Source organism: Haemorhous mexicanus, chromosome 8, assembly GCF_027477595.1.
Source record: "Haemorhous mexicanus isolate bHaeMex1 chromosome 8, bHaeMex1.pri, whole genome shotgun sequence".
In the NCBI taxonomy this organism is placed as follows: domain Eukaryota; kingdom Metazoa; phylum Chordata; class Aves; order Passeriformes; family Fringillidae; genus Haemorhous; species Haemorhous mexicanus.
Window position 1 is genome coordinate 7,064,563 of NC_082348.1, and position 15,885 is coordinate 7,080,447.

Consider the following 15,885-nt stretch of genomic DNA (forward strand, 5'->3'; position numbering starts at 1 on the left):
CAATATTTAACTTTTTTTTTCTGAAGACATATGAACAGTGACAGTCTTTTAAAACACAGTAAAATATAAAATTATCTTCAGGGAATAATTTAATGTTCATAGACTGAAACCTATTTCACCTTAGTTCTGATCAACTGAGAAATAATGATCTGTCTGATTTTTCAGGTGAATGCCTCTCATGTACAAAAAAAGAGCAACTTTGCACATGCCAGTATTAATTCTGCACCTCACAAACTTCTTGACCTATACAATATAAAGTATTATCCCAGCACTTACAGCATTATGATATTGACTCTTACTTATAGGCAAACTCTTAAAGTTTGTGCAAAATTCCCCCTTTTCTTAAAAAGTAGCCATATATAATTGGCACAAAAAGTTGAAGATTTAATTTAACTTTACAGAGTTCAGGAGACTAACTTTGTAAGAATGAAGGTGATAACATTATATGCAGATGACACCACTGTGATTAAATATAAATGAATAATAAAAAATTAAAATATTTAAAAGTCTTTGAAAAGTAGCAGGGGTAGTGAATTTATTATAAACAGACATATAGATGTGTTCTGAAAATTCAGTGGTTTTGAAAAACCAAACCCATTAACTTATTTTTAACAATATTTATTTTTCTTACTATTTTTATGGTGTGTTGGCATAAAAAGTTAAGACTGGTAACGGGCACTACAAGAAAAACCCTTCTGGTTCAGCCAGTCTTCTTTGAACACTTTATTCCTCCCTTTTAAAATCTCTGAGAAGTTTCATGGTGAGGATTATGCTAATAGCTGGCACTACACAGGGGCAGTGCTGGGCTGTTTTACAGCCTGACAGATGTCCTAATAAATCAGCAGAGCCCTCTCCTCAGCCTTCATTATGCTCCTGATTTGTGGCTCCATGATCTGAGCCCAGTGGGTCAGTGGGCGCTGAACCTGACATTGACCGATAACCCCGCGGCACCGGGCGAGCCCATCAATCTGACTCACACAAATCCTGCTCCTCCAGCCTCACTCACAGCCAGCACAGATTTATAGTGCCCAGGCTGAGGCAGAGGAGACTGAACCCACTGCCATGGTGTGCAGATCAATTTTACATTTCCTTTACATCTCCACACGTACAATGGGACCATAAACGACATGTGGGGCCAAAATTTCATTTCAGTTTAGAGGACAACTGTTTACACATGGCATTAGCATCTGCTGTGCAACATTTATTGCTGTAATTGCTGTCCCAGGAGGAGTGGCAATGGTTAGGTCACGTTTTATGGCTTTCCACTAAAGCAGACCTCTAACCCAACTTCAGATTCCTTGTTCTGAAAACTTGACTATTCCTCAGTAGTTTGTGATGACGCAGATTTTATTAACACAGCTTTTCTTATACTGGGCATTTTGCAGTAGTTATTTTCACATTACTGATAGCATATTTGACTTGTCAGTGCTTCCCCTATTTCTCAGGTTGTAATGTTGATCTCAACACATTTACCCAATCTGAGACAAATTTGACCCTCATCAGTGTAAATCACCAACATTTACCATTGGAGGTGATGCACAGTAGTGGTTGGGCATCTCCATGTATCAGTTAAAAAAAAAAAAAAAAGAAAATATTATTCTGGTTTCTCTGCCCTATCCTGTCTGAAACAGGACAGAATTGGAACAGATGACTGGAATCCCCTTGCAGTGTTATTTCTACCTCGTCATTTAATACTTAAGTTCAGCTAATGTGTAATTTTTATGGCAGAATCATATGGACAAACAACATGAGAAGCAAAAGTTTGCTCCTGAAGTCTTTGCTAATTGATGATGGTAGATAACAATTTTTAAGTCTTGGCAGCAATTACTAATTCTCTTAACAGAAGAAAGAAGTCACAATTCAGCATAGGATGCTTGCCTGAATAAGCAAAGGTCAGATCCTGGTCTTGAGACCTTTCCAGGGAATTTTTTTAGTAGTGCTGCTGGAACTGGAACCAGCACTTCAGTCTGCCTTGGTGAAAGCCTGAGGACATGCTGCAGTTCAGACATGACTAATATGCAATAAGTTAATGAAGGTCAAACAGCACTTCCTCACCTTACTACAGAGGGGAGGGACCAGAACTGCACATGAGGATTGCACTCCATTTCTCCTATGCTGTATATTCACAACAGAGTTTGTTAAATAGATCTGCTCTGCTTTCATCAGCAGCATTTGCATGCTTCTGCGCTCCTGGTTTTAATGCCTGTGCACTAAAGAGGTGCCAAGTATTAAACAGGTTGCCTTTGCTGTAATCATGAACTTCCACTGGGAAGCCTTAATTGCTAACAAGCAAAATAGCTCAGTGAGAATTCTTAATGGTGAGCACAGATTAAAATAACAACTGTGATTAGCTTTAAACTGCTTGACTAGAAAAAGACTAATCTTAGGGGAATAAATTGCATGGCACAAAAAGGAAAAAACCTGTGTTTGATATTACAGTAATGAAGGCTGAGAAAAAAATCAAGTGCTACCCCAACTAAATAAGGTCATGCTCTGCACAAGCATCTTTTTCTTGCCAGGGCTTAGCAGCTTGGCCTGAGGGGAATGAAGGTGTAAGCAGCCAGGTCTTGGGGCCAAACCCCCATTTTAACCCATTCTGGAAGTTCTCATAACAAACATTGCCTCTGGTCTATGATGTTAATGTGAGTTATAGACTGTATTTGGAATTAATTATCTTCCTAAATTGTTTTTTGTAGTCTATGATTAGGGGTTGGTGTGGTGTGGTGAGGTGTGGTTAAGAGCATGAGGCTTCCTTCTACTTTGGTTCTTGATCCACCTGTCTGGTCATACCATCTGGGCATCACACAAAGCCAGGAAAAAGGTGTTTAGTGCTATTAGCCACTAAAGCCTGCCTCTTGTCTCTTCATCAGTCTCTGGTTTTGCTGGGATAGTGTTTTCTTGGGGTGTTTTTCCCTACGTCTCTACAGCACTGCTAGATGCATATGATAAACTTGTAAAACCCATGCAAACATTGATTCCTTTTAGTTTCCTCAGTATTTGAATGAGGTAGAGTAGAACTGAGTTTGGCAATTAGGAGTCCTTCAGTCACCAGGTACTAATTCCGATTCTTCCAGCTAACATTGTAAAATACATATCTCTCTAAAGCTGAGGTTTCTGATTTGTGAACTTATGTGTGAAAAAAACCACACAAAAATGTAGATAAAAACCATATAAAGCTACAAACTTGTATTACAGAGCTCACAGTACTGCCTCAGATGAGCATTTCCACAGAGGATTGGTGCTGAAATACTCACATGAGGATACCAATTAAAAATGTATTTTATTTTTGGCCAAAAGTGCTTTTCTTTAGCTGAGATAAATGTGGATGGTTCAGCGAGCAGTGCAGATGTGCTTACAGGCCACAAAAAGCACTGTCATCCTATTTTCTGTGGATGAGAACCCCTTGCTTCCTCTGGCTCCCCAGTACCATGCCCGTGTCACACCACAGCTGTAAAAGATACATCTTCAGGAAAAGGTTGGGTGAGAGCAATCTGAACAGTGAATATAGAGAAAAGCAAGGTTTTTACTGTTTGCCTTTTAGATTGTATTTTTAATAGGGTCATAGAAAAGTAAGAGAGGATAGTTTAGAGATTACAAATGAACCTGATGGACTGTGTAAATCCACTATAAGTACAGAATATGTAAGCACAGGAAAAGGCTGAATAGCTGCTAGAACTCTTGTTGCACTTGCAGTGGAAACAGTGCTCATTTGAGTGCTTATTTATCTCAATGTTCAAATCAAGAGTTATCACTGTCTTTCAAACAAATGCTTCACAGAAGTTTATACCTGCTCAGATTTTTTATTAGTTCCACTAATTAGTCATATAAAATAATTGTCCTCATCTGATTAAAGTTGTCAGCAATTTTATGCGCAGCTCTTTACCAGATCAATAAATAAATCTCTTTCAGCAATGATCCATTTTAACTGCAACAAGGCATATTTTTGTGATGTACTTACTAAGCTGACTTTAAATTAAACTCAACTTGATGTGCCCTGGTAATGAGAAATATGATTGGCATTATATATTCATAAAAGTATTAATTTTAAAGAACATGACTCTCAGCCTGTTTCCTCTAATTGGAAAAAACTCCCATTAACACTGCTCATCAGTGCTGCATGAGTCAGGAGTGAAGTGTCAAGCCTCAGTATTGAAGTCATTACATAAAGGACTGAGAACCATCTGAACAGAAAATAATCTTGATACAAGTAAATATCTCTGTATCTATGCTAAACTGCCCAGATTTCAGAACTGCATGCAAAAGATGAAAAAGTGGTCCATAAAAAGTAACTTCATATGGCTGTGTTTATGAAATTAAATAAATTAACCAATGCTAAATTATAAAATGTTAATAACATTCTGTAATTAATGAGGGATTGGGGTAGTTTTGCACAGATGTATACTTGTCATAATAGTAAGACTGCCAGAGCTATGAATTGATTTTGTTTCTCTTAAATTATAAACTAGAAGGCCTTGAGCAAAATATATTCTTTAGATATATTTGGCAGAATAAGGATCACAAATGTTCCCTACCAAGTTGAAAGGAAAAAAACTCCAGCAGGGAAGTATGTGGAAGGTCTATTTGGCATATGGATGTTTGTTAAAAGCAAAATGCATGAAGAGCCCAGACTAAATTAGCTCCTCATTTGTATGCTGGGAAATGAAATGTATAATCCTGGCATGGTTCTGCATTTGTTTAAGATTTTTCCTAAGAACAAACTCTTTTGTATATGCAGATATACATATTACTGTAGTGGCTATTTAGAGTTAGGGAAAAAAAAAAAACCTGCTGTGAAGTGGTTTTGTCTGACACTAAGTACGAGTGGCAGGGTTCTGTCTGTCCCCTGCAGGGCAGCCTGGCCCAGGTAGCAGCAGCGGGCGCTGCACAACTGCTGCATCACTGCATGGGGGAACAGCACTGACCCCAGCCCAGCCCTGCAGGGAAACCTCAGGGCAGCTGCTCCTGTGAGCCAGCACCCAGAGGGGAAACTGAGATCACACTCACACAGGGATCCAAAGAAAGGAATACACAATCACTGGGTGTTGGTGCTCTGAGATTACCTCGTTCTTTAGAAATCTAACGTTCCCAAAACATTTGACCCCAGTCTCATTTTATTATTTGGTGCTGAATTTACTCTTCCACTAATGTCTGCACACTGCCATGGTTAGTCAAATTGAATCATATTTCACTCTTCAGATAATCCCAATTATGTTATTGGCTTTATTCACAGAGCAAAGAATAATTTCAATGAGTAATAGTGGCATTTCCCTGAAGTCCTCTCTAAGACTGAACAACTTATCTTTACACAGATCCCTGGCTCCTATTTGGCAGAGGAAAACCTATAGATTTACATCAAGGCAACAACTGAGAATTCAGGCCCCTATAAAACCAGGATGTCAAAATGTATTATAGAAATGAGTACTGCACAGTCACAGGCTATGAGATGGTGTTTTAGATGGTGTGGTGGGTTTAAGAAAGAAAAGGAAAATGTATGAATTTGCTATTTGAAAAGGAATGGTACCTAATTGATCTGTTTCACTGATGAAGTCTACAGGCCACTGCTGATGGCAGATGTAGAAAAGGTCAAGGAGAAACTGTATATGAAGTTATGCAAGTCAGGTTAGCACCTTTCCTTGTGAAAGAGAAGTTAAATAATCAAGTTAAGCATTTCTATTTCATTCTTTAATGCTCAACCTTTTTTTTTTTCCCTAAATTATATTAAAGCAAGAGTTTAAGACCCCAAGTGAGAACAGGGCCTCATTGTTCCACGCAAAGTGTGAAATGGTTTTTCATCTCCTCAGCCCCAAGGATGCAACAAGAAATAATATAATTACCTCTTAACAAAGAAATTTAATGGGGCTTGTACAAGAGATGAATGTGTAAGGCAGAGTTTTGCTGTGTTCAGTCACAGCACTGTGCACTCTCAGCCTGTTCAGTCTGAGGGATGAAGTTCCCACATCCCTGCTTGAATCTTTAAAAAATTCCATGGCCTAAAACACACTTGGTGGCAGCCTTATCCCATGCTGTGTGATGGGAGAGGGTTTTCTTGTGTTCATACCATGATGAGGTGAGAAAGAGGTGACTTTTCTTTGCATGTGTCCTCTCCAACTCCTGTCCTTGGCCCTTGCCACTCCACAGTGCAAAGTAAATGACGTCCCCTCTCAGGGGATGGGCAGTGGCAAGGGGAGCAGAAGAGAAAGGCTCTGTCTGTTCTCTTCAGGCAGTTCATTTTAAAGTACCTGGATGTCCTGTGCTGATGAAACCATTGGGCTTTTCAGATGGAGAAAACCATGGATGTGGACCCTGTGAATGTGGCCAGGCCTGTTACAAGACAAATATGCCTTGAATTGAAAGCAGGACACCTGTGCTGCTGTGACACCACTTATTCCTGCTATTTAATTGTGTGCTGATCCATCACTGTCATCTTCCTGCTTTTTTCCATGACAGTCAGCACCTCTGTCCAGGCTCTGTGTGACACTGGCACTTAAAGATCCAGTTTCCCTGAATTCTGTAGGACTTGGCTGGCTTCCAGTTCCCACGTGGTGCAGGAGATTCAGGTGCATTTTCTATCAATTCTGCCTCCTGTACAAAGTCCTTTTTATGTTAACAAATTACATTTTTCATTGCTTCATTTGGTAATAAAAGGGCATAATTGTGCCTATAGAAATCCAGATTCTGGGGTATCACCCATTCACACTTCTTTTTAAATCAGGAGTAAATTCCAACATATTCTGCTGTAGGGAAAATATCATGCATTTATAGCATAAACCTGTATAAACATTATTGTAATAGGTTCCACTGGGGACAAGGTTTCAAATATAAAGCAGCATTCATCACATATTAAAGACATGAGCATATTTTTTTCTTACTTAAATCTGTGTAGCTCACAATTTGCTAACTCTTGCTTATGTAGATACTCCCCTGAGATTTTCAAAATTTAATAAAAGCTTGCAAAATGCAGGGCTCTTAGTTTTATTACCGCCTGATTAGCTAAGCAGAATTCAGAAAGTATAACTCAAATAAACAAAAAATAAAAACCCCAGACTGAGCTCCATCAAATGCTTTGCTGTAAGGAGATGCCTACTTTTGCAGGTTATTCAGTTTGCTGTCATTTATGTAGCACCTTTAAAGATGGCAGAAGGAGAAGCTGATCTGCTTCCACACTCTGCCAGAATCAGCACATGCTCCTACTGCCCTGTACTGAGGAAGTTTGATACTACCTTACAAATTCTTCCTAGTTCAGTTCTTGATAGTGCTGTAATAAATCCATTATTGTTCTTCATTCAGTAGATTCTTAGTCCTCTGCCAGAGGTTGTAAACACTCAGTTCCTCTAATAACAGCTGTAAATTAAAAAAAAATGGCCACATGCTGTGTCCTTGCTGTGACAGTAGTCATGACTTCACTTCTGTTCTGCAATGTGGAAATGTGCAAGTGGCAGCCCTTGACCCTTTATTCAGCCAATCCAAAAGATACTCAGAATTCCCACAAAGAATCTACATTCTAATTCCACTGAGATAAAGAGAAAACTTCTATGGAATCCCTTTTGGTTTGAATGTCCCCATTAGCAGCAGGAGCTGATGCTAACACACATCAGCACGAGGCAGCAGCCAGACTGCCTGCCTTCCTGTAGCTCTGCTGCACTGGGAAATTCCAGCATGGTTACTGGGGACCACTTTGTTCTGCCACCTCTCCTCCAGTGACTGATTTTTCCTGCCAGCACAGGGCACTCCTTGAGTGTCCCTGTCACCCCTGCTGCACAGCTTTTTGTGCAAGAGCCTGGCCTGGCAGTTTTCCCATGTGCAGGCAATGGTCCCCAGAGCTGAACTGAAGTCCTCAAAAGGGCAGAGCTGCCCCAGGTCTCACTGAACAGTGCCTTGTGTCAGGCTGAAAGAGCAACTGTTTCCATTAGTGACGTCAGTTCACATGATTTCTACCCTGCTCATGTTTAACAGAGCTCTGGAACACCACTGGTGTAACCTTGTGGTAGAACATCTGAAAATCTGGTCTTTCATCACCCATACACAGCCTCAGTCCTGTGTAAGCAAATATATACCTATTAATAGAAGGACAAGAAATCAGTGAAGTATAATAACTGCATTTTGGGAAGGTTTCTTCCCCCTCCCAGATTTTTGAGTATGAAGTTTCTCTGTCTTAAAGACTCTTTTGGTTTTTTTGGCATTATTGACTACTGTGCAAATGTGTCACCTCCAACCTGCCAATATTCCTGTTCTTCCCTGGGTTTCTCCCATTTGGAAGAGCTGCTGAATGCAGCAGTGAGCAGAGGTACATCAACTATGCACATTATGCCAGCTGAGAATCAGAAATCATTGTAGAAAATATCTGTCCCTCCAATGGTAGCTCGGTGTCTCTGAGAAAATGAAAAAAAAAATCCCCCAAATCATGCATTTACCCATGCCAGTTATTAGGCTGGTTAATTTAAAACTATGGCTAGCAGCAATGTATTGAACTAATGCTATCATCTACTTCATTTTAGTGTTCTGAAGTATGAGCACTGCAGTTTTTTGTATCTCTCAGAAGCAATGGTGAGCCAAGTTGTGAATTTTGTTTGAAGACTGGTGTATTATCCTGTAAATGCCTATGCTAGACAAAATTGTGCGAGCCTAGGGACAAGAAATAATGATTTGGAACATAAACTTGTTGCTGTGTATGAAACTGAGATACTACTAATCTTGAAGAGACACAGAAGAACAGTAACTCAGCAGTCAGATACAGTGCAGCTCCATATGCATAAAAAACACTTTCAAGTTGTAATTATAGCTTTAAGTTGTAGATAAATATTGGTTCTTTTCAATTCTAAATCACTTACAGTTACAGAGTAAAAGACCAAGTCTGTCACTCTTGATTTCATTGAACGTAAGCTTAGGCCTGAAAATAATTAACAAACTGGCAATATTTTAAAATTTTTTTTTATCCCTTTAGCAGCTGTTAATCTAGCAGATTTGGTGAAACTATTCCATGTTTTCACTAGGAATTCAGGCAAGGTGAATCATGGAAAGATGAGGTCTTCAAATAGAAACTTTGTGTGCAATAATTTGCAGACTTCATAGAAAGACTTCACCCTGACTAGGGTATTTTAAGATCGGCAGTTCCACCCCTAGGAAGGGACCATGATGATGCCAGTGATTTTACTGCATCTTGACTATCAATTGCAGTTCTTGTTCCCCACTTCAGAAAAGGTGCAAAAAAACTGGGTAGGTTCAGGGGAGAATTGGAAAGGGTAATCACAAGCAGGAGTTAGTTTCCATTTATGGAACAGCTAGGACTCTTCAGTCTGAAACAGCAGGAACCCAGGCAGGGGAATGACAGCTAAAATGTGAACAGCATGGAGAGGAGCTGCCTGTCCACTGCTTCTTTCAATGCAAGAATGTTGGATGAAAACAGGCAGCACATTGAAAAACAAATGAAAGGAAGACTTTTGATGTAAACAAGCATCAGAGCATCTGCAACATGGTACCATGGATTTCAAAAGTGTATGTGGGCTCAGTTAGGGGCTGGACAGCCATGGAAGGGAGCTAGTAATCTGTTAAGTAAAATCTGAGCATTATCCAATGATTTGTTCTGAGCTCCTCTGCTAAGAAACCTCCAAATTCAAAATCCAGAAAAACTCCTGCCACTTTCATTTTTGAAGTTCTGCTTCTCCAGTACTTGTCTTTGATTCTCAGATAGAGCTCTACCTTTTGCTTCTTGTCTCAGCACCATAGATGAGGATTACTTTGCACCCTGGTTCCTGCACTCTCCTCACTCCAGTGTACCCACTGCCTCTCATTTGCATTATGTGAGTTTTTCTCACCCTGTTTCCATGATCTCTCACCTTCTCTCTTTAAACTAGGAAATCCTGCTTGAACGCTTGCTCACTGTTCACTCAGGTTCTCTCACATTTGCCACATCTTAGGTTCTCTTACACACACACTGTGTATCTACAAATAACTGGATCACATACCAGTAAGATTTTCTTCTAACCAGGAAAAAATTTTTACTTGCTATTTTTGGCTTAACATATGCCAAAGCTTTCAGCGATTCTTTTGGAACTGCTCTTTCATATACTACGAGGTTTAAAAGCGTGCCGTGAGTGCCTGTGAGTCTCCATCCAGCAGAACTCTTTCACCTGTGTGTCGGACACCGGGTCCTCAGCAGCCCGACGGGCACAGCCGCTGCCCCTTGGCGCATCCAACTCATCCCGGCGGCTCCGCCACGCCGCGTGCCCTCTCGGCTAACTTTCGAGGATAGCTGGGACGGCATCAGCTCCAGCCGAGCACTGCACCCGGGGATGTGCAGAAGGAGGGTTTTCCCCATGATGTTCAAGCCCGCGGGCAGCGGAGAGGCAGCGCTGCCCGGCCGCGGTGCGGCCAAGCGGAGGCTGCGCGGCTCCCGGACACCCCGGCCCCGGGCAGCCCCCGCCCGCCGCCCCCAGCCCGGGGGCACCCGGGGGCCGCCGCAGACAATGGCCCGGCCTCCCCCACCCCCCCGCCGCGGCGAGCCCCTGCTGCCGCCGCAGATTTGCCGGAGCCATTCAGTTGCGACCGATTGCGATCGCGGCAGATGGGCTGGATCTGACAGCCCCGCTCCTCCGCGGGGCCGGGGGCGGAGGGGCCCGGCCGCCGCGCTCCCCGCCCCGCCGAAAGTGCCACCCCGGGCAGCCGCCCGCCCGCCCTCCCCAGGCACATGTTACGCGTCCCGCGGCTGCGGCGGCAGCGGGAGGAGAAGCCGCCGCGGCGGAACAAAGCGGAGCAGGCGAGCGGCGGCGGCGGGGCGGCCGGCCCGGGGGGCGGCAGCCGCTCTGCCCAGGCGGGGGGCGGCGGCGGGGGACTCCCCGGCCTGCCGGGACGCGTGGCCCCCGCCCGCCGCAGGATGCGCCACCGCGCCCCAGGTAAGGAGCGGCCGCTGCCGCGCCTGCCTCCATCCATCCATCCATCCATCCATCCATCCATCCATCCATCCATCCATCCATCCATCCATCCATCCATCCATCCATCCATCCATCCATCCATCCATCCATCCATCCATCCATCCATCCATCCATCCATCCATCCATCCATCCATCCATCCATCCATCCGGTCTTCTATCCCTTCCTCTCTCCCTCTCTCCCTCCCTCCCTCCCTCACCTGCCCGCCGCGCCTCCTGCCCGCCCCGCCGCCGCCGTCTCCTCCCCTTCCCCGGCGCCCCGCGCCCGCCCCGGCGGCGCCCGCCGCTCTCCCGCCCGGGGCCTCGGCGCTGCGCGGAGCCGGGCGCGCCCCGCGGGCGGGGGGAGGCACCTGCCGCCGCATCCCACCGCCGGCCCGGCCTCCTCTCCTCTCCTCCCCGCCCCGCCGGCCGTGCCGCAGCCAGCGCCGGCGGGAGGCCGGGTCCCTGCGCGCCGGAGCGCCGCGGGGAGCGAGCGGGCCGGGACCGGGCCGGCCGGAACCCGCACCGCCCCCTGCCCGCCTGGCCCTGCCGCGGGGCTCAGCCCCTCCTCGGGCCGGGGGACAAGGGCAACACACTTTTTTCCTGCCTTTTCGTCCCTGATCCGCGGGCAGTTAGCCTGCGGGTTTGCGTTCGAGCCCTGTTGCTTCAGAGGCAGCAGATTTTGTTCCCATTCTCTACCTCTTGAAGGAGCGTTCTAATGAGTTTTATTTCTGTTTTAATTTTATTCCTGATTGTTTAAGGCTTGACCCCTCCACATTACAGTGATAGTTGAATGCAAACTGTCCCCATGGAAGAAGTCTGTTAGGTAGAGAAGACGTCTGTCTGAAATGAGTTGAAATACACAAAGCTGTAGGGCGTGAGGTAAACACAGAGTGTTGAGGGACCCACTGCTGGCCATGAGGCTTTCAGTTGCTGATTCTTCTTCTTGGCTGTGGTAGGATGTTAGCTCCACTATCCATCTACCGAGATGGGGTTACCCAGGGAATGACAGAAATAAGGTGGAGTAAGTGTGAGTGGGCCTTGCAGCAGGAAAAATGCAGAGCCACATAAATATTGTTGCAAACTTTATTTTGCATGTTAACAACTCTTTTTCTCCATGTAAGCACATATTGTCCCTTATTGAAATGGTTTTGTAAGTGTCCACTGCCCATCCCTTAAAAACAGATATTCCAGATAAACCCCCTGTTTATCATTAGGAAGCTAGCAAAGTTTTAACAAGGGAAGTATCATGAACTAGAGAAGTGATTTACATCGGAGGGGCTGGCTGTATACATTACTGGATTGCAGATAAGCTATGTAAGTAAACAGAAGCGCAGTGCTCTGTTATTGTGCATGACTATGGAGATATCATGGGACTCTTTTGCTAGTTAATAGCGTAAGGCTTCGTGGGAACTGTTTGATCTGCAGGACTTTTGCTTGGCAGTAGTTTACTTAAGGTTATTACACTCTGTTTGGAGACTTGTATTTGTTAGCCATTATTGCATTCTTAGCTCCAGGCTTCCCAGAGTTACAGGTTAGTAGGTCAATAAAAATTGCACTGAAATGCTGGAATGGGCAGTCTAGAGCTTTAAATGTGGTTGGGGAATAACTAGGCAGTTATCAGAATGCTGAGGATTTTTTTTTTCCTGTACATTTTTATGCTGGTCATTGGTGGTGAACCAAAAATACTTTTTTTTTTTGCCATGAATACCACAAATGCTTTTCCATTTCTTGTTAAGAAAGGAAACAAATCATATAAGCTAAATACAGAATTCCCTTTCAGCACAAAGCAACGGGTGCCCTTGGTTGAATTTACCAGGACTTAGTTCCTTTTGCTAGTGAACACTGGGGATTAATGCCACTGGCATTACATGGGGCTTGCCAGTAGCAAGAATAAAAATGTCATCAGGTTTCTGCTGCTATGGATTTGCATGTTTCTTTTAGAACTGCAATTTGCTGTGCTGTGGAGGGAAGCAGTATGGAAAAGTACATTTGTGTTACAAATGCTCCAATCAGATTTGGAGCCATCCAGGTTACAGCGCTCGTTGTGACCTGCTGGATTCCAGGTGTGCGGAATGAGGCTGAGCGGGGCTGGGCTGCCCCTGTCTGATCCCCTGCCTGTTCCCAGAGCAGCTGCAGTCTGTGCTGTGATCCCCTTTCCCACCAACCCTTGGACATGGAGGTTGGCTGTGTCAGTGGGGCAGTCCCACTCATGTCACAGCACACAATTTACAGAGTTAAAGTGAGCCATGTGGTCTGTCCCCCCACCTCGGTGGTGTGCTCATCAGGGAGGATGGATTGGATCATCAGTGCAGAGCTCTGATGGAAAAACAAAAAATATAAAACATTCAGAGTGGCTTCAGCATCTCTCATGTACTTTCTGCTTTCACTGAACATCATGGACAGGAAGATTATATACTTCAGCTCAGAAATATTGTATATTATTGTATAAATTTGTATTGTATACATATATGTTGTAGGTATTGTACTTTTTCACTTTTCAGTCTGGTCTCTTTTTTAGAGTATTTCCTAGGAAATTTATTCCTACTTCAGCTTTTTCTCATCTGCACTTTTGCAGTTTGTTGCATGTAGCATGCACTTATTGACAAGTTTTTCTTGCTGAAGTATAAATGTATGCTTTGTAGTGCTTTGTGTCACCCTCTTCCTTTAGCAAAGAACTTCTCTTTCTGTAATAATTATTAATGGTTAACTCTTCTGTGCCATGTGGGGTTGGTTACAACAGTTGTGGAGCATTATTGCTACACCACTGCCTGTCTCCACCAGATACATCCCTACACAGATAAGCCCAGCAGCAGCAGCAGCCAGGTGTTGTGCATAAATCCACTTCTTACACTAATTAATTTTCCTTTTAAGACCCTGATTTTGCCACCAGTTAGACACCTGCTTAACCTTGGAGTTACAGCACTGAAATAGATAGGCTAGTCTGCATGCAAAGCTAAGTGTGTTTCTCTTCACTTGTAACTTGCAAAGAGGTGCTCTACAAAAAAACCCCCAAACCAACCCAATCCACTTTGCTTTGCTTCAGTTCTCAAAAGTGCAATTCAATAGCTGCTGTTAGATTTAGCTAAAACATAATCCCATCAAGGGATGGAACTGACCTGGGACTGGTATTTAAGACACAGGCATGGTGTTTCTGCTCTTGGCTGATGTTTCCATGGATGTTTAAACCCTCTTTTTCCACCTGAAACTGCACCATGGTGAAGTTGAGGCTATCAGAGCGGTCATGCAGAATTCCCACTGCTCAGAAAGGAGGGAATGAAAGGGCAGTTTTAATAATATTTGTGTAAAAACATCAACTAGAAGGTTGATGGTATGATTTGTGTTTATGCTTTCATTCTGAAGAAGGTCTGGAGGGATTATTACAGCAGCAAAATTCTATTTCTTGGTTTTAACTATTTGGTATTGAGATGTCGTATAATGGAAACTCCTAGGAATGATGAAAGAACTGAGAGTACTAGAACATTAGGTGATGGTTACAGTCTCAAGCTGATGTACAAGGAATTTTAAAGAATATTCATACAGTTTTGATATATTCAAATGATTTAAACCATAAGAGAAAGTTGTGCAGCAAGACTTATGTCAGAAACCCTCAAGTTGTCTGTTTCTTTGAGAATTTATTTTTCTTCTATACTTATCATTTGAAATGAAAATAGGAAGCTGCTTTTTTTTTATTTTTTTCAGAAAGAATCTTTAAAGTACAGAAAATAATGGCTCATAAAGGAGAATCAAGTACTTTTGCATCTTGCTGTGGTGTGTGCACTGACAGTTGGCATCTGAAACATAAATTATTCCTCAGAATAATCAGAATGAAAGTAAGATCATGAAGGAAAAACCAATATGTGGGAAAAAAAGAGTTTGATATATTACAGAAACAAAGTTCCCAACACTGCTGTGTGCTGTGAAAGAACAAAAAGAAGTGTTCTTCTTTTCCCTGTCTCTCTTTATAGGATTTCTCTTAAATCCATGTGGTTCCAAGTGTCTGAGCCAAACATATACCAGTTGCTGTCCATGTACATCTTTTTTCCACCTTCTAATAACTTGCCTTGCTTTGTGTATAAACCCCTCTAAAAAGGCTCTTGGCTCCTGATGGCCTGTGTTGTTCTAAATGGACAATGCAGCTGCTCTCTCATTATGTCCACTTGAATCCTCTCAGTTCTTCTCTGTGCCAAGGTTTTACCCATGCTCTTGATCTAAGCCACTACAGGAAGCTAAAATCCTTATCCCATTGTATAGTTGATGATGATAAAGTAATTTGTGCCTGAGTATACCACATCCTTATTCTGAGTGGGTTTTTTTTTTTATTCTGAAGATGAGCTAAATGCTTGAAGCATTTCAAATTATAATTTCAGGTTTCATTGCCATAAATAGTCATTTCTGTGGCAAAAGACACAGAAATTTACAGAACTTTTCTTCCATTTCTTTCCCTTTCTCTCCCCTTCTTTGAATTGGCTGCCTGTGTACCTCTTCTCCATGCCCACTGTGTATGTCTGCATTCCAGTGGATGTTCCTAGTCTCAGGCACAGGAGCCAGCTGGCATTTGTAAAATGATGAGCTCAGTGACTTACTGCACCCTGAAGGGCAGCAGTGTCCTGACTAAGAACACACCTGTGTGACATGTGGTCAGGGGGGAATGTAGGCCAAACCCAGTGCAATAAATGCATCTTTCTGTTGAGTTTGGGAGAAGACCAGAGCTACCAGTGGAGCCACAGTAACCATGTGTTGTGTCCTGGCCTTCTTGGCACCTGCAATAAAGTGATTCCTGGTGGCTACTGAACATGAGATTGAATTGCAGTCATTCCTGGTGGTGTTAATGGGAATCTGACGTGCCAACCTTCAAGCATATAAAAATATTTTTTCATGTAAATAGCACATGTGGTAGTAGAGAAGACTGCTGGGAATGCCTCTGGTATCTAAGCTCTAGGCGGGTGTTTGTAGATCATAACATAGGAACAATTTGCTC

The 15,885-nt window shown here is 43.2% G+C and overlaps 1 protein-coding gene across 1 annotated transcript in view; it reads left to right on the top strand.

The window, feature by feature from the left end:
* Window positions 1-15,885, top strand: part of NCKAP5 (NCK associated protein 5) — a 351,387-nt gene that overhangs the window by 118,083 nt on the left and 217,419 nt on the right. The window lies entirely within an intron of this gene.